This window comes from Leopardus geoffroyi, chromosome C2 (genome assembly GCF_018350155.1).
Source record: "Leopardus geoffroyi isolate Oge1 chromosome C2, O.geoffroyi_Oge1_pat1.0, whole genome shotgun sequence".
NCBI classification, from domain to species: Eukaryota; Metazoa; Chordata; class Mammalia; order Carnivora; family Felidae; genus Leopardus; species Leopardus geoffroyi.
Window position 1 is genome coordinate 79,148,861 of NC_059333.1, and position 23,897 is coordinate 79,172,757.

At 44.3% G+C, this 23,897-nt stretch overlaps 1 long non-coding RNA gene across 1 annotated transcript in view; it reads left to right on the forward strand.

Annotated features, from left to right (window-relative positions):
* The first annotated feature begins 213 nt into the window (after positions 1–213).
* LOC123611106 overlaps positions 214–23,897 on the forward strand; it is a 62,889-nt gene continuing 39,205 nt past the window's right edge. Inside the window, exon 1 of the long non-coding RNA XR_006718436.1 lies at positions 214–683. This is a non-coding gene — a long non-coding RNA (uncharacterized LOC123611106). The remainder of the gene's footprint in view (positions 684–23,897) is intronic.

Below are 23,897 nucleotides of genomic sequence, written 5' to 3' on the forward strand. Positions count from 1 at the left end.
GGACATGGAGGAGGAAGGCTCCAGAAGGAGTAAGTATGTCTATCTTATTTTTAGCCCTAAAATCATATAGAACAAATCTTCTAATATTACCTGATTGTTGCATGGCATTGTCTATTTACTCACGCTTATCCATGTAATGCCATGATAACTGTGAGGAATGTTTGGGTATGCCTATTTTATGGAAGACACAGAGGACAAGGAGTTGCCACCCAGTCCATAAGTGGGGGGCCTGAGACCCAGATGTCTCAGTGTTTGGACCCCCATCCAGGGACCACTGTAATCGGGAGTTATCACTCATCCAGAGAGTACCCACACTCTCATCAGTTGCCTTTTGTGGACTTTGTTCCAGTGGTGAATAACAGAGAATGTCTGTTGCTAAGCCACAGCATTACAAAGAGCAGTGCAACTTCCTTGATTATAGTTCATCAACCAGGGAGAGTGGAAGCCATTAAAGAGGCCAATCTGGGACTTGTAATTAATCAGGAGCAAAGGTATCTTTGAGGAACCAGCAGAGACTAGAGATGTCAGAGAAGAGAAGAAGTTCATAACTTCATGAAGCCCCATCTTGGCCTCCACTGCCGCCGAGGCACTGAGAAGGTAAATAGGTCTGAACCAGCCCTGCCACAAAGGACACCGGCAAAGCTATGTGGCAGGTGCTAAAGTCAGCAAGGTCTGCAATGCAGGTAAGATTCAATGCCAGGGGACCAAGGAAGTGCTCTTGGAACAAATGGTCATCTGTGGGCCCAAGGCATATGCTCCGTCTGGGCGGGGAGCGAGGACATGGCTGGGGGAGGCTCAGGACTGGGTCATCTCCTCCCCAGTGGACACTTTCATAATAGGTAGAATCTGGCCAGACTGATCCTGAGAGAGAGAAGGCAGTGGGAAATGCAGCTACAAGTAGGGCCATGGCTCTGTATGAGGAGCTTCAAATGCATTCTACTTTAGCCAGTTTGTGTTCACATGGTGATTGACAGCTGCCTGAGTCTTAGAAGCAGCTAAAACTCTCTCACGATAATAATAGTGATAAAAATAATAAGAATAGCAGCACTAATTATAAGCATAAATATTATAATAACTACTATTAAGGACAGCTAACAGACAAAAACAGTTTTGAGTCTGCTAGAATTCTTTAATATTCATTATTGCATTTGCTTTTCACAAAACCCACAGGAGGCAGGCAGAGCAGGAATGGCAAATCACACCCATTTTACAGAAAGAAGCTAAGACCCAGAGACTAGGAGTGAGTTGCTCAAATCATACGATCATTTAGTGGCAGAGGAGCCAGGATTCAGAGATCAGAGAGTAGAGGAGGAAAGCTGAATAAGTTGGGCCTGGGCTAAGCCCAATAAAGAGGGATACTGATTTCCCTTTGGAAGGCACGCATATCATTGTGCCTTCTGGGCAAGGGGACGTTGAAAGGCCATGCTGTTGAATGAGGCATCCAGAATGTCAGAGATGGGGAATGTGACTTACAAGGAACACTTTAAAAAGGGAGATGCTGGGCTCCTGAGCACTCAGTTAAGCGTCCAACTCTGGCTTTCACTGCAGGTCAGGATCTCCTGGTTCCCGAGTTCGAGCCCCACATCACACTCTGTGCTGACAGTGGGGAGCCTGCTTGGGATTCTCCCCCTCCCTCTTTCTCTGCTCCTCCTCCTGCTCATGCTCTCTCTCTCTCTCTCTCTCTCTCTCTCAAAAATAAATACACTTAAAAATTTTTTTGTAAAAAGGGAGATGCCTGTCTCTGTGCCTTGAGCACAGAACGGACAACATTCACAGTTGTCTTGTCCTCAACTGCATGATAGAAGCACAGAACAAATAGAGGAGAAGAATAAATAAGCCACTGAGTAGACACACGTACAGAATTGCTCTTCAAGGTCATGTTTACATCTCTGCTTTGTCCCCTCCCCTGCTCTGATGGGAACTCCTGGATATCCACGACTTGATCTTCTACCTCTCTGGGTCCTCGGTGCCTGTTACATTGCCAGGCACATAGGTTGTTCAAAACATGTGGAATCCATGCATGCATGAAGGAATGAATAGAAGAATACATCAGGGGGCACCGGGGTGGCTCAGTCGGTCTAGCATCCAACTTCAGCTCAGGTCGGGAATCTCACAGTTCATGAGTTCAAGCCCCGCGTCAGGCTCTGCTGTCAGTGCAGAGCCCGCTTTGGATCCTCAGGTCTCCCCTCTCTTTCTGCCCCCCTCCCTGCTCACGCTCTGTCTCTCAAAAATAAACAAACAAACAAATAGTAAGAATAGGATTACATCAAGAGGAAACCTTCTTTGAGATTAGGGGTGTATGTTGAGTACAACTCCTAACCGAAATGACCTGCTCCTTCATGCCAAGAACTTGGTGTCTGTGTATCTCCTCGTGGTAATATTTACCACCAATATTTACTTCTTGGAAAAGTCAGTGAGAACCACAATGTGGAGTCTGAATGACACAAGGTTAAACAGCAGCATAAGCCCCAAGGCATCACCGAGAGGGGCTACTTAATAAAAGCCACACAGCTGCCTTCCTCTGCCCATTAGGCCTTGGCAACGTTACTAACCTGATAAAAAATACCAACCACCCGAAACGATGCCTGTGTATCAGTTCCAGCCCACCTGGATTCACAGGGACGACAGTGTCAGTCTAGTTCTGAGACTTCACCCAAAAGATTGTTGACTTAGATTTAAACACCCCAAAGAAGACATTTAATTCAAAGGCATATCGGGGTTCTGTATGTCAAAGCCCTGCGTTAGACACCCAGGGGATAAGACATTTTTTTTTTTAATGATCAGTTTTGAGAGAGAGAGAGAGAGAGCATGAGCAGGGGAGGGGCAGAGAGAAGGGTACAGAAGGTCCAAAGTGGGCTGTGTGCTGACAGCAGACAACCCGATGTGGGACTCAGACTCTGGAGCCCTGAGATCATGACCTGAGCTGAAGTCAGACACTTAACCAACTAAGCTACCCAGGTGCCTCCAGGGGATAAGATGATCTAATTGATTGTTGCTTTCAAGAATTGAGAGTATTATGAAGGATAAGATAGTACCAGACAAAAAATAAATAAACGCTAAGGAAAGCATATTAATTTCCTATTGCAGCTTTAACAAATGACCACAGATTTAGTGACTTACAATGACACAAACTTATTATCATACAGTTCTGGAGGTCAGAAGGTTAAAATGGGCCCACAAGTCTGCGTTCCTTCTAGCAGTTCTGGGGGGGAATTTCTTTCCTTACCTTTTTCACCTTCTAGAGGCTGGCTGCATTCCTTGGCTTCTGGCCCCCCATCCTGCATCTCCGAAGCCAGCCATATAGCGGCTTCTCTCCTCTCCAACCTGCTGCCTTCCTTTTATAAGCAACCCGTGATTACACCGGGCCCACATGGATAATCCAGTGTAATAATGTTCCCATTTCAAGGTTCTCCTTCTCCTTCTCCTTCTCCTTCTCCTTCTTTTTTTTAAGTAGGCTCCACACCCAGAGGAGTCCAACTCGGGCTGGAACTCATGACCCTGAGATCAAGACCTGAGCTGACATCAAGAGTCAGATGCTTAACTGACTGAGCCACCCAGGTGCCCCCTATTTCACGATTCTTAATTGCATCTGCAAAGTTCCTTTTGCCATGTTAGATAACATGGTCACAGGTTCTGGGTATTAGGATGCGGTCACCATTGGGACCACCCCATGAAGGAACACTTAGAAGCTTTGGACGTACAAAGAAAGCTATGGTGAATTCCAAAAAGAGGCCCAACTGGGCATTACAAAGGAGGCAGCATTTGGACTGGTCCTGAAGGATAGATAGGATTTTGTACAACAACAGCAACAACAACAAAAGTGGGGTGGGGGGCAGAGAAATGGTGAAAATAATCTGGTGAAAGTCGAATGTAGGAATATGTGGCAGGGAAGAACTGGGAGGCATGACAAAGGATATCATCTAGGTCAGACTGAAACCTGTGGTTTGTTTGTTTAATGTTTATTTTTGAGAGAGAGAGTGGGGGAGAGGCAGAGAGAGAGAGAGGTACAGAGGATCTGAAGCAGGCTCTGTGGTGACAGATGTGGAACTCAAACTTATGAACTGTGAGATGACCTGAGCTGAAATTGGACTCTTAACCCAGGCACCTTTTGTGTTCTTCATGTAGAGGGAGATCTCAAACAGTTTTTAGAAATGTCCTGTCTCTCCAGAAGATCGTTCTAGTAACAGCATGAATGATGTACAAGAGAGGTAGGATGTGCAAGAAAGGGCAAGGCAACCACTATGAAGTTACCGTAATAGTCAAACCACTAGATATGATCTAAGCCATTGGTAATGGGGCTGGAAAAGAGGGGAAGACTTAGAGACACTGGAGAAGTAAATTTGTCAGGATTTGCCAACTATATGGAGAGATGAGAAATCTGGAAGAGACAGAGATAGAAATGCAATAACTTGAATCGATACCCTTGTGTCTCGACTGTTAATTAGATGAACCATTAGCCAAAAAGGTACAGATTTGAGGAAGGAAGGGGGTGAGTTCAGCACAGGCTGTTGAGTTCAAGGTGCTGGAGGGATTCCAGGTAGAGATGGCAGCAGGTAGGTGCAGTTTCAGAACTGAACCTTAACTGAGAGATCAGAGCCCCTTATGGCTGGCTGCCATCCATTTGTCCAGTGTAAGGGTCACAGCTGACACAAGTTTTTAAAATGAGTTCTGAGAATTGCCCTCACATGGAATAAATTCCAGTTCTTACTATTGAAGGAAGTGTAACAACAATAAGACCCCCTAGTCTCCCCAGGCAAGTGGTTCTCAACATGACATTTCCACATGTCACAATGAGGGAGCAATTGTGGGTGCTGTCTTCAAAGGAACAAGAACAGTTCCCCTGTATACCTGTGATCAAAGTTGGCCTATGTGGGGCTCAGGCCTGTGAGCAGAGGCAGAGAGAATGAGTAAGAAACAGCTCTGCAGGGGGTGGACTTATTTCCTTCCATACACACATGTTCCAGCCAGATCCTCCTTCTACTTTCCTGTCTCCATGAGTTATTACCCTCCTTCCACTTAGATTGCTCTTTTCTCCTTCAGTTCAAAATGGATCGGCTCCAATGCCCCCTCCTCTGGGAAGTCTTCCATGGTTCACCTTCAAGGAAATCATATTTTTCCCTTACCAGTGGTTGTATTTCTTTTATGATTCTCACCTGATGTATCTATTATTTTGTATTATAATCACCTGTGTATTTAAGGCTCTCTACCCCTCCAAAACCCGAATTTCCTGAGAGTGCTTGATCAATTTCTGTTAGCATGCTAAAATCTGACATAATGATTTGCACACAGTCAGTGCTCTATAAACACAGGATAAATTGGTAAGAATGGTTGTTTGTGCACTTAGGTTGTTCCCTTCTCTCCCTTTAAAAAGTGCACTTTTTGTGACCTTCTTGTGGGCAGGGATTTCTTATTACTAAACTCCTAAATTACCTCCCATGGATACCTTTCAAGTGACTGGAGCATAGTCAGTTATTGTTGAATTCGTTGTGTTAATGACTTGTGACTCTCAGCAGAGAGATTTAGAATAATGATTCCTGTATGATTCTGTTGAACCAATAGCCCATGAGAGGTTAAGGACAACTCAGCCTTGACCCACGGGTGGGAGAGCTAAGGCATCTTAGACACCGAAGAGGGGAGAATATGAGCCAGAAGCAGGTGGATCTTGGCAAACTGGGCAGAGGTGAGGACTCAGGATTCAGGAGGAAAACCAGCATGGGTCAGTGAGCACAGGAAAGGAAGTCTCAAGTCTTGGATGGTAGGCCTGGGTCCATTTCTGATTAGCTCTGTGCCCTTGAGCAAATTTTTCCATGACTGACTTCTCTCATCATTCAAGTTTCTACTTAAGTATCACTTTCTCATACAGGTCTTCCCTGACCATTCAAGCTATAAAATATCCCCATCACCTTATTTTAGATTTGTTATAGCACCAATAGAGTATGTAAAATTCTGGCTGTATTTGCTTAGTGCCTACTTTCTGTTTCCCCTACTGGATGGAATACCAACAGATTGAGGGCCGGAACTCTGCCTGTCTGGTCCATCAGTAGCTTCATATTTTGCATTTGCCATATTCTAGGTACTCAATCTTTGTTGAGTGGTTTAACTGTACACTAGAGGAAGGTTAGGGAGTAAGAACATTTCTAAGTAAGCTGATTAGATGATTTCTAATAAAAATAATGATTTGTATTACGATTTTTAAGAAAATTCTGGCTCTCCTCACTGACCAATTGCACATTCCTTCTGTATACCTCTGATGACTTTGGAGATTCTGAAATGAAATATGAATTTAAGAGCCCATCGTTGTTAGAGCGGCTTGCTCTTTGATGTAGTTGGTGACCTAATCCTTTCTCAAGCCTATGGGAAGTTAACGACAATTAACATCCCTTGTATTTGTTGAGGACTGTAGTTTAAAGTACATTTTCTTTTTTGATTCTACCACTACCTATGGGGAAAGGTACTGACATCTTATTTCACAGGTAAGAGAACTCAAAGCTGAGAGGGGTAACGTGACTTGCCCAGGGTCACACAGCGTGGCTGTGGTAGAGGGTCCAGTTCCCTTGATCCCGAGTCCTCTGCTTTCTCACTGCACTTCACTGCATCTTGGCCTCTGGAAAGATAAAGCTCTGTATTTAAAGCTCTGTATGAAAAACTGTTTCGGAAGACAAATTCTTCAGTCTGCACTGCCTGAGTCTTCTATGCTGACATTTCATTCTTCCCTCTGCCAAGGCAAGAACAGTCCAACTGTGCCAAAACATTGGGCTGTGAGGCCCAGTGACTGTGGTCACAGAGAGAGAGAACGTTATGGAGGAAGGTGGAGGAGGGGTACTTGGATATTAGCCACTTGTAATTTTTTTTTTTTTTTTTTTACAAAGAGATGGAGACATTGAAGCCCAGAAGAGGAGGGGCCTTTCCAGTTCTCCTGAATCTAAACCTTTATTTGTTTCTTTTAAACCCTTTTTAAGTTTATTTATTTATCTTGAGAGAGGGAGAGATCATGAGCAGGGGAAGGGCAGACAGATGGGGAGAGAGAATCCCAAGCAGGCTCTGAGGTCTCAGCATGGCACTGGATGCAGGGCTGAAACTCACAATCCATGAGATCATGGCCTGAGCCGAAATCAAGAGTCTGACGCTTAACCAACTGAGCCACCCAGGCGCCTCCCGAATCTAATTCTTTAAATCATTGTGTCTTAACTAGTCCGTGTCTCTGTGTCTCAGGAAGACACAAGAGCAGTCAAAACTGGACTTTCTGCTTTAGAAAGGGGTGGGACTGGTCTGCATCTCCCCTGACCTGGTGGGGACAACCTGAACTGATGAGCAACACGGAAATAAGAGCCCCTTCTCTCAGGGAGTGGGGAAGAATGCAGTCTCAGGTCTCTCAGAGCACATCCCACAGCAAAGATGCTATTGGGTGTGGCAGGGGGTGGGGATTGAAGCCAGAGTCTGGGAGTGAGTGTGATAGCCTTATGGTCTAGCCACAGGATGCTTCTACCCGAGCAAGTGGGCTAGACATAGGCGAGGCCCCTTAGGAGAGCAGTGCCAGGGAGCGCAGTGCCCCAGGGGAAAACCCACCCCATGAGTCCCAGATCGAGACAGCCTCCTGGGGACAAAGGATGTACAACTTGATTTTCTCTAAACTCACTGAAAAAGACCAGTTCAAGTCCACCACTTTGTCCTCTGCAGAGCATGGCAGGACAGGCAGGGGGATTAAAAGTGACTTCATCTGTGACAGACACTAGCACACTGGAACACTGCCGTTTTACTTCTAAAGAAGCCGACCCTTTGATCGACAAACAAGGCATCGGAAGGTGTTTTCTGATTCAGGGAATTTAACAGTATTTTCTCTGTTAGCACCTAAAGCTCTCTACACACCATCAGCATTTTGTAGTTTATTCAACGTTTACGTGCCCATCACCTCACTTCACCCTGCTAACGGTTCCATGAGAGGGACCAGGTTCTCATGCATTCAGTCACCGGGTTATTGTCAGGACATTCCTCTGAGCCAGGGGCTGTGAAGGATGGCTGCTGGGAACTCATGTGCAAAATGTGACAGAAGGGGAAACTGAGGCTCAGGAAGCCAGTGTGGTTTTGCCTTGTGGTGCAGAGCTCTTCCATGGGGCAACTGGAACTCACACCCAGCTCTGCCAAGGGGGTGGGTCTTTCCTTGTCGGCACGTGCCCCGCTGCCCATTTCTGCACACACAAATTCAGACGATGATCAGCGTCTCCTGTCGCTCTCTTCCTCTTCCTTTCTTCTCCTGATTTACATATTGCTAAATGATGAAATTATACAGTACATAATTCCACAGCAACTCTGCTGCTTAAAAAAAAAATCGGGAATGGAGTAATTAGGCAGAAAGGATTCTCAATTAGGCAGTGGATTCTGTTTCTAAAGCAGTAAATGGGGAAGAGATATTTTTTAACTGTCTCTTGAATATATTGCCACCGAATGATTGCTGCCTCGTAGAGCAGCAGCGTGGCTTTGAAATGGAACCCTGCGAGCTGGCCTCAGAGCAGTGTTTTGCTTCTGAACTTCCTGCCTGGTGCTAGACCTTCATATTTTGAAAGTAACCTCACACTGTAGAGTCTCTGGCACCAAGATGGGCAGCCAAGACTGCCACTTCATGTAGGTGCCTTCTCTCGTTTTCCATGTTTTAAGGTGGGCGATGTGAAAGGAGCATTGAGAGAGGTCTTGCCGGGATCCTTTGCTGGGAAGCAGCAGAAAATGATGGAAAGTCATTTGGGATTCCCAGGACTGGTCTTGAATTCCTGACCTGTCACTTTCAAGTTGGGTGACCCTGCAGAATTCCACCTCTCTGAGCTTTAGGTTGTAGTGGGTAATTCCAACCCCATACAATGATAGTGAAGCTGATGGGAGGTAATGGTAGAATTTAGCATATTGGTAGGAGTCAGTGGAAAGTTCATTCTCTTCCTTAAGAGGGAATGTTCATTATGCCATTGGAAAGGGGACAGATTTGTTGAAATGACTTCTCTGTGGCATCAGAGGATGTAAGTAGAACCAATGAGTAGAAATTCAAGTCAATTATAGCTCCGCATAAAAATAGTGACATTTTGTAAAGTTGTTCAACAGTAGAGCTCATCAGAGGTGAGTTTCCCATCACCGGAAATAATCAAGCAACGGCTCAACAATTCTTCAGAAGACGTGCTTTAGAGCGGATTCCAGCTGCCAGGAAAAGTGGGACAGTTTGACCTCTTAGATCTTTCCTACAACTGAAATTTGATCATTCTTACTGTGGTCACTTTCCTGTTGTAGCACGAGGAAAAGACCAGAGACACTTAGTTCACGTGCAAGGGCTTATCTCTGCCTCAAGGAAAACAAGCCCAGATATACTAACCTTGAAGATCCGGGATCTTCTCCTTTAGCACTACTGCTATCTGTTGGTTAATACAGTGTCTCATTGTGGCCATAGGGCATGATTTCCACGCTTGATCTTAGCCAAAAGGCCAAGAAGCGATATAGGAGGCCATGTTTCCAGAAGACTGTTCGAAAGAATCTGGTACTGTATTTACTTGGTTGTTCCGTGAAAGATAAGTCATTTTTTTGAGTGTGGACACCGATAGGGAGGCCACTAACTCATTATTCCAAATTCTGTATGTTCTGAGATGGACTATACCTTTGCCATAGTGGCCAGTAAAATCTTCCAAGTGTTTATAATGGGTAAGCCTCAAAAAGCTAAATAGATTTGATGCCAGACTCTGAGTGAAATCCAAAGCTTAATCAACCATCTGAGGTCGACACATCTTAATATTTGCTGGTAAAGCAGAGCTTATCCTATGAGTTTTCTTGGCAAGACTCAGTCAGATTGAGATTCATTCTAAGCACATGATGGGAAAACCATTGACAAGAATAATCCCTCACATGGGTACTTACACAGCCATTACTTCAAACCTCTGTTAATTAAAAATGTATCAGTACCCCCATTTTGTAGTTGGTTACATGAATTCCCAGAAGAGATTATAAAATCCACATGTAAGAACCAAGGGTATCAGAGATCGGCTGCAGTTTACAAAACAGATCAAGTCCAAATAATTTAGAGAAATTAGCAATACAACTTTCTGGTAAAAAGATGCAGATGTGGTGCTACTCTGGTGAATACAGGAAGGTCAGAAATGTGTAGCTGGGAAAGCCAAAGCAATCGAGTTAGGAAGTGACACATTGGGAGTCACACAATGGGAGGATCCAAACTGACACCTTTTCCTTCTTAGCCAGGAAAGCACCAAGGAACTGGTAAACATGGGAACCTAGGGGAAAAGCCAAGTCCTCAGACTCTCTGGAAGCACTGTGCTCTCTAACTCTGACAATGTATCCTACACTTCAAAACTGAAGCCCAGGCATCTGGGTGGCTCAGGCGGTTAAGCATCTGAATTCGACTCAGGTCATGGTCTCGTGGTTTGTGGGTTCAAGCCCCACATTGGGCTTTGCGCTGTGAGTGCGGAGCCTGCTTTGGATCCTCTGTCTCCCTGTCTCTCTGCCTGTCCCCCACTTGCTCTCTCTCTCCCTCTCTCTCTCAAAATAAATAAACATTAACAAAAATAATTGGGGCCTAGCTTTAGTACATGTACTATAGGAGAGTATACAAGGAGGGGATCCATAGTCCTCAGATTTTAAGTGTTGATCTGGTCACCCTCATGAGAAGAATGGGATGACCAGGTAGGAGCACCTCCATAGGAGAGGAAGCAGCACACCCCTGTAGTACCAGACAATGGACAAGTGTTCATGAAACATCTTCTCTAACAGAAGTAATTTGCATTTATCAATAGATTTCAAAGGAAACTCACATTCACTGTTCAGTCTTTATAATAATCCTATAAAGTAGTGGGGGCTGGTGTCATTACTTCCTTTTACTGGGAAGAAGCTGAAGCTTGGAGGGGCTAAGTGATGTGGATGTGGCCAGAGTTAGTAAATGGTGGTTCTTGAGTAACACTCAGCCCTTATTCCTTGTGTAGTTCTGCACCATGGCTTCCACTATTTTGAGGGGTATGTAGGAAACAGAAGGGAAGGTGTTAGGAAGTTTTCTAAACATGTGAGAAGGATATCTTTGATGTACCGGGAAGGTTTATTCCCTTCCTCATCCCACCAAACCAGAGGCAGATGTTGGGTGAAAGGAGATCAGTACCCTCAAATGGTGACAACCACATGACTGTCATGAAAACCATCCTTGCTTGCCCTTTACCCTAAATATTATTAAAGGAAAAATGGTGGAAGGATGTCAGGTGGAGGCACACGAGAGCTGTGATTCTGCGAGGCTCATCAATTTTTAAAGTTTATGAGCTTCGAGCACATTCTTCCAAAAGGAAATATAAGACAGCATGTCTGATCTTCCTCATAGATCGTCCGAAGGAGCCACGATTCTTGTTCTAGTTGGAGGATATACACATGCATTCCAGAAACTATTAGACTATATGTATATATATATTAGATATAGATATATAGATATGGATTTCCATATGTGTGTGAATATATATATGTGAAAAACGTATATATGAAAATTTATATGAAGAGAAGGTAAATAGCTCCGAAGTGAAGATTATGTTTTATAGTTTGGAACAAAGTAATCAATCCACAGTGTTTATGTGCCAGTATTAGAAATTTTTATAATATTATATAACACTTATTGACTATTATATGCTAGGTACTATACCGAAAGCTTTGATGTAATAATAACAAATCCCATGCTTTCCATATACCACACTACACTGGCAGAAAGTGTGGGGCCATGATTTTAGTCCCCAAACAGTCCTGTTCTGGTCCTTATCCACACTTGTATATCTACAATCCCCTATAAAGTTCTCTCAAACTATTTCTGAGCAGCCCGAGGGAGTGACTCACGTGTGTTCCCATACACAGCATCATTTGGCATGTTTCATTTTGCTTCTTCCAGTTATTTTTGTTGACTCTGGCAACAGACTATGGAAACACCCTCCATGCTGCTGCCCCCAATTTAAGTGCATGTAGCTGTCAAAGGTGCCGACACTACTCATAACTGCACCCTCAAAGCATTAGAGCTATCTTGTGCTGCCTTTCTCTATGTTTTGTAGAATGATGTTCCATGGGCCCCAAAGTGAAGCTGCCTGGGGCTCCTAATCCTTACAGACTTCAACAAAACCATGGTTATGTATTTATTATGAGCACTCACCTTTCTGAGCTCTGGAATGAGTTGAAGCAACAGGCAGACCAAGAGAAGAAGGGGTATAAGGTCCTGAGCACGGTCCCTTCTCCTTTCCTAAAGGAGGAGGACCCACCTCCACTGTCTCTTGTCCCCTAGGAACCTTCCCTCCTAGCAGGTTTCTTAGTCATTACTGTCAATAGTTCACCTGCTGACCTACCCCATAGAGCTTCCAGTCCTCTGCAGACAGACCTTGACCCTAGGGTGAACTCATCCTAGCCATACATCAACATTTCCACATATATATGTGGCCTCGCAGAATCACATCTCTCGTGTGCCTCCACCTGACATCCTTCCACCATTTTTTCCTTTAATAATATTTAGGGTAAAGGGCATATATATGTGGAAGTGTTGATGTATGGCTAGGATGAATATATATATATATATATATATATATATATATACACACACACACACACACACACACACACACACACACACACTCCACAGGTAATAAGTGGCTAAATTGTGCCATGCAGGCAACTGGAGAATACAACTAACTATGGGATTGATTTTTAGGCTGTCAGGTCAAAGTTGCTTCCTGTCTGATCTTGAAAAGTGCAAGAAGCCTAGACTGTTCCAGTGGCATGGAACGGGGGCCAGGCTGCACCATATTCATCCAAGTATGAACGCCACCGATGTGAAATCCATTTCCAAATCCCCAGGCCAAAGGCTAATGGGGCAGCCTGAGCCCCAGCTGCACTCAGACCTCCTGGAAGTGAGTTCTCTAGTCTCTTCTTGCCCTTGTTTACAGGAGCGCTCAGAAGTTCCTTGCCAGACCAACTGCCTTGCATGCCTGGCAAATGTCTGCAGCATCCTGCTTGGAGGTTTTGCCCTTAGAAGATAATGCAGAAGCTCCTTAAAGGAAGACAACTGAAGAACAATAGATCACTTCCTATGTCCACTTCACAGGGGAAGACAATATTTCAAGGAAGCGGATGTTTTACATCTACACAGTTTTCCACTTAGCCTCTGACCTCCTCTACTGCCACAGTAAATCTGATGACTGCCTAGCTATCAGCCGTCCAGACAGCACTCTCTCCAATGTCCCTTTAGGAGAAGAAAAAGGGCACCACAGGAGAGAAAGGCTGTCTCAGGCAAGGTCCTTTTCCTTCTCTGTCTCTGTGAACAAAGCAATAGTTGTAGCCTGACATCAATGAGAAGGTGACGGGGGGCCGAGGAGGAAAGTGTGTGTGTGTACATGTATAGATGTGTGTGGCTCCTGAAACACTGCCTTTCCGACGATCCTTCCTCTTGGTGCCTCTGTCGCACTCGAAATTGTTGCTTAGGGGTCTGTTTTGAGGTTGCAGCTATGAAAGGAATAGTTTTACCACACCGTGTGGTTTTAAGGTTAGATTGCAATCTTATCTCTAGCCGCTGGCAGACTAGGAGACCTCGTACAATCCATGTAACCCCTTGAGTCTCGCTTTTTGGCATAGCTGAGAAAAATGTATTTATTCCACAAGCATACACGGAGCAGCCAGGCTCCATGCTAGCTGCCATGTGTATGGGGAGAGGGGGAGTAATGAGACCAGCAAAACATAGTCTTCTCTACCAAGTTCTTACTAGATGAGTGAGTTCCTAAAACTCTCCTATCTTGGCCATTGTAATGCCATCTTCTGTCCCAGTGATCAGGGCTTGCCTAGCCCTGCCCGGGAACTTTCCACTGTGCACACTTAAACACTCTCTCCTCATGCCACCTTCTAGATTCTTGCTATGCTGAACCATGATGTCCACGTACTGGTTAGAGTGCCCTACATTTTTCTATCTATACGTCCAGGGAGCCATTCCTCTCACCTTAGTAGCATCATGATTTTCTTTGTTTTTATCCTATAATTAATGGCTGTCTTATCTATATGGCTGAAACTTCCGTATGGACAAGTCTCACATCTGCTCTGCTTTGTTCTGTCTGCAGAGCCCGACACATTACCCGATACAGAGCAGGCACTTAATATTTGTTACACGAATGAATTCATGAACTCTGCTTTCTACTCTGTTCTTTGGTGTAATCTTCTTGGGGCTTATTTAGCCCAATTGCCTCATTTTACAGATGAGAAAATCGAATTCCAGAGGGAAAAACTTTGCTCAGCATTGCACTATGCCTGAGAGGCTGAGCCAGAACTAAACACCAGGTTTCCTGACTCCAGGGAAAGAATCCGGGGCTCTTTCCATGCTGTCCTTTTGCTAGTGGCGGGTAAGAGAAATGCCTCAGGCATTACCAGTCTCTGGCTACCAAAATAAAGGGGTGCCAGAAATTAGCTTTCCTTAAGATCTTTCCCATCTCTAGCTGGGAGTCCCCAAGGAAGATATTCACATGGGCCCACAAAGCACAGTGTCAGCAACAACCACAACTCATCAGCTCTAATCTTCTGCCTCTACTCTCACTCGTCCATAAACGGATTCCTGCAGAATCAATTGTGGACACCCACCGCTTCTAGCCACCATCGGGAGAACATCAAGTCTGGTGTCAGGGCTTCTGTCTGCACGGTTTCCAGTATGCAGAATGCAAGACCGTCCCTGGCTTCCCGAAGAAGGAAGGAAAGCGTCTCCTCCCTCCCCCATGCCTTATGTCTGTGCTCAGTCTGGAGAAAATGTGTGCAAATCCTCCAGATCAAGGGGCCTCCAGCCCTTCTGTCCACAGGAGCCACAAACCAGCCTTAGGAATGGTTGGGGACAGCAGGCACCATGATACTCTGAACCGTCTCCCCCTGTACTAGCCGCCAGCCAAGTCTGGCACCGGTGGGGAGTGGGATGCCGTGTCATGCTACTTTAGACTAGGCTCGGCAGTCAGAAACGTAACTTTTTATGAGGACCTGGGCTGAAGCAGCACAGAGACTTAGATGTTCAGACAGCAAAGCTGATGACCACACTTCTTCTCTGTAACAGAGGCACTTTTGCTAAATTCAAAGCATCCCGGGTACCTTTTACAATAGGTAAAACTACCTGTTGTCTGTCAGGGGCTTTTTTTTTTTTTTTTTAATGTTTGTTTATTTTTGACAGCGATTGAGAGAGACAGAACATGACCAGGGGAGGGGCAGAGAGAGAGGGAGACACATGTCTGAAGCAGGCTCCAGGCTCCACGCTGTCAGCACAGAACCCGACTCAGGGCTCCAACTCATCAACTGTGAGATCATGACCGGGGCTGAAGTCGGACGCTTAACCAACTGAGCCACCCAGGCGCCCTTGTCAGGAGCTTTTTTAAATATCATGTTGCATCTCTTACTGAATGCAGCTGACTGTGCTGCTCAAGGAAGGCCCCCATAAGTATGTTTTCTGTTTATAGCACACCCTAGAGGCTAACTCAGTTGTTTAGAAGCCATAAATTTTGTGAAAATGAACCCTTGCCTGAAGATATGCCAGTCCAAAGGATGGTGAAATGCAACCAAATCTTATGTGGCCTTCATGTCAGGATCCTAGTGGGGAAATAGGGTTTCCCTACTCTCTGCACCCCTTCATTTATTTACTCATTAAGACTGGGCTAAGATCTGGGGCTACCAACATAGATAGAACTCAAGCCTTAGCCTCAAGGTGCAAGCATGGTTCAACTGTGGCAGACGCAGGCAAACAGAAACAATCGCACCTGTAGCGTTACACATGCTCTAAAAATGCCAGCCACTGGGGCTTCTGGGGAAGAAACAGGATTCAGATATCAGAGGAGCACAAGTCAACTCCAGAAAGATCTGAAATGAGGAGGGAAATGCCAGAACAGGAAATGGAATATAATAATGGACAAATAAGGGCCAGGAAACAGAGTGGGGAAGCAGATGGCTAACTGGGACCAGACATCAGGCAAGATCACCAAACGGTATGTATTTGGGTGGAAACAGAACCACGCCAGGAGGAGAGCGTGCACAAGGATCGGAGTAACTACAACATAGGGAGGCTCCGAAGGAAAGTAGGACCGACTGACACAGCGAGCAAAGCAGAAGGGGCACCTCACATCCTCTGCCGGGCCCGACGGATCTTGTGGGGCCCTTTGCTGACTGACTCTAATTTGATGTGTGATCCCAATTTTACCATGCCCTGTTTTTTTTTTTTTTTTTGGGGGGGGTAACCTTAAGTAGCTTGATCAAGGTCATAATCAAGAATATTTCGGGCTATAAATAGGGCCCTGGACTCCCTCCACAAATTCTCTCTGTTGTCTGAGGACTCCCGACTCTGCAGAAGACAAGGCACAGAGAGCTCTACTCAGAACTGCGGATGTGGTGGGGAAGTGGAAACCAAGCCGACATTTGGTGTGTTGTAGCATTCCCAGCTCTGGTTTAACACAAGCGATGTGTTTCGCTCACAAACTGGCACTGAGAGCTCATTTACATTTAAATAAGAGGCTTGTTAATGCCAGCAGGAGGACGCTGTCAATGCCAAGCCTGGCTCAGGATTCCTGCCAAGGAGTTTCTAAGAGCATCGCTCTAGGAAACTCCCCCAGAAGAGAAGCAAGCATGCCTTCTCATTAAGACAACTCCACCACCGTGACATTTGCCTCAGAGTGGCAAGCCTTTGGCCGGGCTGGAAGCAGGTTGTCGAGTCTTAGGAAGTTGTCTGTTGCCAAGACAGCGGTTTAGTTCAGTTTGGCTCTACACACGTTCGGAGCCCTCTGGCACCTGTGGGGTGGGCTGGTCAGGGCAGCAGGTTCATTCCTGACCTCTGACCCTTCCAGACGCGTTGGGAGTAGTGGTTGTTACTAAGAAGCACATGCGGAAGCTCTTCTTACAACACCAAGCAAGAGAGGGCCTACCTTATTGTTGGACAGCTCTTAATATTGAAAGGTTCTTCTTGGCATTAACAGGAAATATGTCTGTTGCAAAAATAGTGTACTCAAAATGCCCACATACACCAAGCAGGAAACATAGAGGAGTGAGGTAGCCTGTTTATGAAACCCTCAAAAATGTTTGGGGTTTTAATAACCTGGAGTGTACCTGTCTAAAGAGGAATACACTACTCAGCAAGAACTGATCTTGGGTCTTATAAACACGGATCATGTCCTACATAGCTTAACGACTAATGGAGAAGTCAAATAATTAGACAAGAATTACAACACAGTTAATAGGTACTATCAGGAGGGAAGTAGCATGCTAGGGGTACATAACTCAGAATATGAAGGTCATAAAGGAATTGCTGTTGAAGGATGAATAGAAGTTACTCAGGCAAAGGTGGGGTGGGGGGAGGAAAGAGAAGAACAGGTGCAAAGGCCCTGAGGCAAAATAGACAGCAAAGTACATTTGAGGACTTAAAGAAATTTTCTATGGTGAGAATTTAAAGTTCAAGGTAGGGAAAGGATAAAGAAGCAAATGGGGATTCGAACTCGAAGGGCTCCCAACCCACTGAAAAGAGTTTGCACTTTAACCTAAGATCCGTCAGTTAAGTAGAGGAGTAACAGGGTCAAAGTAGATGCAGGCTGAGTCTTCTAAAGGTCGAACATCCCCAGTGACAGATGAAGACCAGCTCAGGACTTGGGAGTCAGAAAGCTGTGGACTCTGGTTCCAGTTCCAATACTCCATGAACATGGGAAGGCCTTATTTAGCACTCTTGTGAAATGGGGAGAACATATACCAATGTTGGTGAAATAATGGGGAAAAGAGAACCATCATACCCTGTTAGTACTATGGTAAACTAATAATTGTTAAAAGCTTATCAGGGCTATTTCACAATATGTATCAGAAGCTGTAAAAATGTATACTCTCTTGGACTCAGCAATTCCATTTTTAACATTTAGCTTAAAGAAAAACTTAAGTATTTTTTTCTGGCAAATATTTAACTACAATAGTGTTCAATGTAGTATTGTTTACAAGAGCCAAAAAAAAAAAATGTAATTTAACTTTCTTCTGACTGGATATTCCTTAAGTTCTTTATCCTGTTGGGTTAATGTGTCCTTTAATATTTAAACAGGATTGGCTCACTCATCCCACATGAAGGGAAAACCTGTGACCCCAATCCCAACATCTCTGATGATTCATTTCTTTTTTTATTTTTTATTTTTGAGAGAGAGAGAGAGTGTGAGCGAGCATGAACGCAAGCGGGGGAGGGGCAGAGAGAGAGGGAGACATAGAATCCGAAGCAGGCTCCAGGCTCTGAGCTGTCGGCGCAGAGCCTGACATGGGGCTTCACCTCACACACCCAGAGATCACAACCTGAGCGGAAGTCCAACATTTAACCGACTGAGCCACCCAGGGGCCCCATCTCTGGTGATTCATATTCTCCTAGTTGTCTCTGCCTCCAAGATCTGTTTAGTTCTCCACCATCAGTCTGTATTTCACATGGGCTCCTATCCTTCTTCTGCAGTGTACCACTTTGCATAATATACCCACCCCCACTGCCCTTTACTCCTCCCAGTACCATGGCCATAGGCAGTAAGTGTGGTCAAATTTTACTAAGGGTTTGATATTGAGTAGGCAACTACCTTTCTCAGCATTCCCTTCTCCCATTCTAAGCCTCTTTCCCCCTATTCTGCTCCGTGTTTTCCAGGATCCCTCATTCTTGGCCTCCTGGTCTACCCACCCCAAGTTATTTCCTTTCCCTTATATTTTTCAAATTCATATGGCTCTCTACTCCTCAACTTTATGCCATCCTAACTGAAAACTCAGGGGTGGATTCTATGCAGGGTCTTACTTGTCAACAACATGGAAGAGTCTTAAGATTTCTGTCTTCTCTTGTTCCCCCAGTGGTGTCTGTAAGTGGAAGAATGCAGCCTAAGAATTTATTTCCCCACTCATATGCATTATGCCAACTTCTTCCCATTTTAGAAGGCAAAAGAGGCGCAATAATTTTTGGCCTTGTATTTTTATTTTATGTATTTTACGTTTTGTTTTTAATACTCTTATTACCCCTGGAAATAATCTCAATGTCCTAAAATTGGGGATGAAATAAGCCAATGTACAACATGCAGAGGAGCACAATGAAGAGGTTAAGATGACACTCCAGATAGTGGGGTGCTGGTTGGGTCCGTTGGTTAAGAGTCCGGTTCTTGGTTTCAGCTCAGGTAATGATCTCACAGTTTGTAGGTTCAAGCCCTGCAGTGGGCTTCATGCTGACAGCATAGAGCCTGCTTGGGATACTTTCTGTCTCTCCTTCTCTCTCAGCCCCATCCCTGCTCGTGTGCTTGTGTGCTTTCTGTCTCTCAAAATAAATAAACACAAAAAAATAAACTTATATAAAAAAACAGATATCAACACAGGAAAAAGTTCAGGAACTATGGTTAAGTGAAAATAACATATCATGAAAATCCAAAATATATATCCTATAACTCCATTAAAATATGAGTTTACTAGTATGTATGCAAGAAAAAAGACTGGAAAATGGTGTTACTGGCTATCTGTAGAGCAGTGATTCCCAGTGGGGGTGACTTCACCAGTAAAGGGCATATGGCAATGTCTCATGACATTTTGGTTGTTCCAGTGGTGGGGAGGATGGGACAGTATGCTAAGGGCATCCAGGGGGTAGAAGCCAGGCATGCTGTTAGACATCCTACAATACACAGGGCAGCCCTCACAACAAAAGACTATTCAATTAAAAATGTCAGTAGTGCTGAGGTTGAAAAACCTTTCTCTAGATGAGGAGTTTATGGAACATTAGAACTTTGTTTTGCTTGTTTGTATTTTCTAATTTTTCTACAGTGAGCCTGTAGTTCACATGTAGTTGTTGGTTTCAAGCTTTTTAAAGCACATTAAGTGAATACTTCTGAAAAAGATCTGGATCAAATAAATACCTATATTCTTGCTGCGAGATAACTCATGTGAAAGTATTTAGCATAGTGCCTCAGGTTTCCTCATCACCACAGTGCCTTTCTTTAAATCCTTACCTTCAAATTGGGACCAAGGGGCAGGAGACCTGATACCCTAGACATAGCAGATGACTGTCTCCCCAGCTGTGTTTCTACTCATTCTCCCTATGATGGCCCATGCCTTTTGGCAATGTCATCTTACAGTCAACCCAGTGAACTTGCTATTTACTGAAACTTCTTTAACTGTGTCACTTGTAGTCCCCTGAGGCATCTCACCAGAACCAGAGGTGGAGCAGGGATTTGACCAGAGGAGACAGGGTGCCTGTGCACACCCAGAGTTTCAGGCTACTAATCCTCCATTCATGGAGTCATGTCTTGGGGGATGCAGTTCTCTTGGAGAACCTTTGCAAAGGAATGGTTCTTGTGGTAATCAGTGTGTTCACTTGGAAGTTTAATCACTTGAAGAAGTGGTTTATTGCCCCCACAGACTCCTCTGCTGTGAACATTAGACCTAATTAGTAGTTGAAATAATGATGATTTAGCAGAGTCTCTGCATTTGATGGCTGTGGTTTTGGGGCTACCGATCACAGTTGAAAAGAAAAAAGCAGTCATCTCTGCCATGTGATGAATCCTTCTTCCTAATTCCCAGGGAACTAAAAGGCCCAGTGGGGACTGGCTTTTCATCTGCCCCTAAGATTGGTAGAAACTCAGAGGTTATAGAAATGACTCATAACTTGGGAAAAGTGACCAAAATAATAGGCAGTGGATTTCAGAGAGGGGAGATTTTCCTCATTGCCCATGGCTAGCAGGCTTTCTCTAGAATGGAGCATGGGTCAGTCAATCCCTTCTGCTACCAGACTGGGTGGGAGAGAGAAGCTGAGGCTGCTGATTGTTCAGAACATAAGCTGAAACGAATGGGGTCTGCTGCCAGATGAGTTGGGTGAGGCAGGGGCTGACATCTTCTAAGATTTTGGAAAGGAAGAAGGAGTGGATGAAATATCGGGACTCCATTTGGCCTGAAAGGTTTACATTAAACAATATGTGCTATCATCTGCCACAAATGAGGGTGAAGGGACCCCTCTGGACCTTTCAAAGGTACATTTGCTTGGTGTCCTTCTTCTCTATTTCCTCTCTTTGAAGATATTCCCAGAGCTTTGGTTCTGCTCATTTCTCCATTTTCTCCCTGAGAGAAGTTATTACCAATCTTGTCTCTAGTGATCTAATCCACATGGAACAAGGCTCTGAATCTCTTTACTGTCTGCAAACACGACTTGTTTCCCAGAAGGCAGAACTATGAGGAATAGTCTACAGGGAGGCAGAAGTAACTGTTGGCAGCCCAAAGGTGTGAGGACTTGTTTTGGAAAGGACAGAGCTCCCGAAGAAAGAGAGTGTTTACATCAAGATTGAACAGCTTGGCGAGGATGTCATGGCGACACTGCAAATCTCAGGAAGGGCAGGGAAAGTGTTGGCTCCTCACTAGGTGACCTGGACAAGGTCTTTTCTAACTTGGATTTTGATATGCTTTCTTGCTTTTGTGAATAATACAGAACAGCAAAAGCAAAAACAATAAAATTCAAGAATATCAACAACAACAAAAAACCCAATGCTAAACTTAAGGGAACTCTTGAGAGGTTTTTTGTTTTCGTTTTTGTTTTTTTTTTTTTTTTTTTTTCCCTCTTTCTTCCATTTCCCCCCCCCCTCTCTCAAGTGGTTATGATGTGCAGGAAGTCATTCTGTCCAGACAGCAATGTATAACAACGGCCTGGAACTTTTCCATTCTGAGTCAAAAAAAAAAAAGTGCCAGAGGAAGTAATATTAGTCAGTACTTAGTCACACTTGAAAACAATGGGATAGTTTAAGTTGGCTTGACATCACACATTTGCATCTGGTTATGGCCCAAGAAGAAGCCCTTTCAGTTGGCAAATTTTGTCCAGTGTTTGAAGGGATTAGAGTCTTCCCTTGCCCCTGTATGACAGTAAAGAATACAAAATGGTTCATCACAGCTCTTTAGGGGGAAAAAACTTCACATAACATTTTAGAAGGATTTGAGAAGGGAAAAAATGGAGTGGAAAATCTCTCAGCAGCAAGAAGGAATTAAGTCTCTACGAGTTGATCTCCCCCTCCTCCTGGAAAAGTGTTACTGCCTTCCTCTCACTCTGCAACCACACCTCTCACTCTCCATTTCCCTTAGGAACAACTTTAGAAATAGAGCACGTCTTAACCCTTACCATCCTGTACACAAGCACTCATTCATTCATTCATTCAATGTCCATTTAATACATATTTATTCAAGGCTTGTTAGATGCCTGGTTCAGCGAGCACTTAGAGGAACAAAACACAATTTCCAACCTTCAGGGTTTTAGTGTGGATGGAAGTTTGACTAGAAGAAAATAAATTTAGTTTATAGTTTTCGTTTAATATAGTAAGTTTCCTAATATATGTCTGCTCAAATTTGTATGGGCTTATGTACATAAGGGTGACAAACACTACCCTGGAAGTCAAGGAAAGAGTCCTTCCCGGATTAGGTAACATGAGGGCTGTTGGAGTATGAGTCTTGGAGTATGAGTAGTGTCAAAGCTAAATAAAACTAGACATTAGTTAAAGTGGAGAAAACATTTTATTCTGTAATTAATGAGAGCAGGGGAGAGGGCTGAGCTCACTTCCACTTGTGCAAGGGTGATTGGACATTTTTAAGGGCACATGAGGTAGTAAGGAGGAGAGTAGACAGGGGCTCAACTAGAATCAAGTAACTGAAATATTATTTAAAAATGACAAAAAAAGGGTTGGTAAGTATAACTGTGACTAGCCCAGTTGTGTCTGCTAGCTGGCAATCAGGAAGTCAGGATTCTGTCCTCCCACAGAGACTGGCAGACAAAAGCCCTATCCTTCCTGATAATTATATTTCAAAGCATTGGCTTTCAGTTCCTTGAGAAAGATATTCCTGGGATGTAGGAAATACCTCTATCTATACTCTATCTCTCTCTATCTCTACCTCTATCATCTCTTTCTCCTCTATCTCTATCTATCTATCTACCTATCATGTACCTATCTATCTCAAAGGGACAGAGGAGGTATTTGCAATTGTAAGCTTTTTAAGGTAAATGTTCTAAGAAAGAGGGAGTCAGAGGCCTATTGTCAGTGTTGGTCAAGTCTCTTTGTGCCTTTGGATGGAGTCCTTTTGTATTTCTCAGTGACTGTCAGGAAGAGGAAGGGGCAGTCTGAACACAAAGAAGTGAGTACAAAGGCATGAAGAAGTGAAAGGCATGGTTGGTTTGAAAATGTGTGGTTTAATGACGGGTATGTTGGGGGAGGAGTGGGAGTAGAAAAGTCTGGAAAGATAACCTAGGGTCTTCGTGGTCATGCCAAGGAGTTTGTGTTGTATCCTGGGGCAATGAAGAGATAGTGAAGATTAGTATCAGGGGAGCAGTGTGGTTTGATCTGTGGCTTGGAAATAGGCTGGCCACAGGGGAGAATGGGTTAGAGGTGGGGTGATGTGGTTGGTTCAGAAAGACTGAGAGAGGGAGAAGAATGTGGACCCTGAAATGATTTCCTAAAGGAATGAAAGCCTGGATGATGGCAGGGCGGACAAAGTGAGGGGGATAGCCATTAAGGAAAAGGGACAGGAATGGAGAGCCTTTAGATGAGTAAATGAGAGGGAGGTTTAGGGGGCCAAATTGAGGTTTGGGTTCTGCATGACTCAAATGATATGGCAGACTTTGTTGGCATGACTGTACTGTTTGTTTCTTCTTCCTATTTACCTGACTCATGCCCTTAATAAGTGCCGGGAGGGAGGCTTTCTCAGGTGAATTCAGGAATCTTGTTTATGGTACTTTATGCTTCATGCAGAATTCTCTACCGTTGTTAGTTTTACATCATCATAGGGAAGTAATGAGTATTTTACTTATTTTTGAGAACAGCCAAGGCAGAAAGAGGTGAGATGCTTTGCTTTGGACATGGATATTGGGGTGAAGTCGAAAGAAGACCAATTTAATTCCACTG